We start from the raw sequence: 1,966 nt of genomic DNA, 5'->3' as shown, positions 1-1,966 counted from the left end.
AAAATTCTTGTAATTTTTTTTGTACAAAATTTCAAAGACGTGATGCTTAAATTCGAATTAACAATAAAAATAATGATGTTTAAATAGAAAAAAAAACATTATTTAATTAACAATAAATTTGTAAATTTATCCTCTATGAACTTAATTTGTAAGGTTATTGATAATAAGATACAGCCTACAAGAAAATTTAAATGTTAATTAGATTAATTTAATAATATTTAATTCAAGTAATGTAATGTTTGACATATCCTTAATAAAGTTAATATTATTTAATGATAACTAAATTATATTAAATATTCAAATAATATATTTTATTGTTAATTCAAATAGTAAATGTCTTCCTGTTTTAACTCATAAATATAAATTAAATACGGTAAATGATGATAAGATGTAAAAAGTGTCTCAATAGTCAGTTAATTGTGTAGTTAAGAATTTTAAACGAAAGTTAGAATTTATTTTGTTAATGTATTGTAAACTAAACAGTATCGGGAAAAAAGCCACACCTTCTAAAACATATCCTCATCTTTTCGGAATTTACTTCTTTCCAGGCATTTTTAATGCATTTAACTGCATCCAAAACAGTCAGTTGTTTAGCAAGTTGTGCTGCACTTTCAGCACTTTCCATCCGAACAAGCAAAAATTTTACAAGTTCTTTTCTGTGTAGTATCTTAAACTCCTGGATTATACCTTGATCTAATGGATGAAGGTGGCTCTTAGTGTTGGGTGGAAGAAATTTCAATTCAACATTCGAAAGTGAAATCTTGGGGGATGGCAGGCGGCATTGTCCAGAAAAAGTGAAATTTTCCTGTTTTGGTTCCTCATTTTTTCATTTAATTTTTTTATCCATTCTTGAAAAATGTCTGCTGTCATCCAAGCTCTGGAGTTGGCTTTCCAGGTCACGCCCAAAGTTGCGATGTCAATACCTTTAAAGCATCTAGGTCGAAGTGACTTAGAAATGACCAACGCTGGTTCTTTCTCTCCTAATGCATTACAGCAAAACATTACAGTCCGGCGTTCTTTCGCCATCTTGCCTCCTGAACACTTCTTTCCCTTTTCGATTAAAGTTTTATCCGGAATGGCACGCAAAAAAGTCCTGTTTCGTCTGTGTTATAGACATGGCGAAAATCATATCCATTTATAATAGAAAGAACACGCTGTTTCGAATCTTCTACATTAACTTGATTGACGTCACCACTTTCACCACACAAGGTACGATAAACAATGTTATGACGCTTCCGGAAACTTTCCAGTTGCTGGCGCAAAACGACGAAATCTCTAATTTTTCTGCAAATTCACGTCCTTTTGCCTGAATGATTGGTCCACTCAACGGAATCCGTTTCGCACTTGCCTTTTGAAACCACTCCCATACCAATTTGTTTATCTCTTCGTTCGGCTTCTTTCCATTTCGTTTGCTATCCTTGTTTCCATTGCTTTCCCATTCCTCCAGTATCGACTTCTTCTGTTGCAAAATTCTGAAAATTTGCGCGTTTTCCCAGAGTTAAGTTTCTCCGCTAATCTCCGTTGTGATAAGCCATTTTCGCTTTCTCTAATAACTTTAATACGACCTTCTAACGACAGCACTTCGCATCTCTTTCGTTTTTCCGACATTTTTGAACAAACAGAAATGAGTTTTCTTTGTAGCTAGACCAGATGTTCTCGAATTTTTTCGATCCACCGTCCCCTTTGTTCCATAAAGTTATACCCAACGCCCCATAACCCATCAGTGACCCCAACTTTTGCCTTTGGTCAGTGTTCAGTACCCTGCCTCCAGCGCCCCCTAGATTTACTCACCGCCCACAAGGGGGCAATATCGCCCACTTTGAGACCCCTGATCTAGACTAATCCATTAACACCTGCAACTAATTTCAAGAGTGGGAGAAGTGCCCGAGATGGGTTCGAACAAGAGTTTAGACTAGATATATTCGCGGAAGTGGTCGTTTATTACAGTTGTTGTATGTTGTTTCGG

The 1,966-nt window shown here is 35.6% G+C and overlaps 1 pseudogene; it reads right to left on the bottom strand.

The window, feature by feature from the left end:
* Positions 1 to 475: 475 nt before the first annotated feature.
* On the bottom strand, positions 476 to 1,608 carry LOC136980853 (tigger transposable element-derived protein 6-like; annotated as a pseudogene).
* Positions 1,609 to 1,966: the final 358 nt, after the last annotated feature.

The sequence above is a fragment of the Centruroides vittatus genome, unplaced genomic scaffold, assembly GCF_030686945.1.
Source record: "Centruroides vittatus isolate TY-2023 unplaced genomic scaffold, ASM3068694v2 contig_726, whole genome shotgun sequence".
NCBI lineage: Eukaryota > Metazoa > Arthropoda > Arachnida > Scorpiones > Buthidae > Centruroides > Centruroides vittatus.
This window is presented reverse-complemented; position numbering and strand designations above follow the sequence as displayed.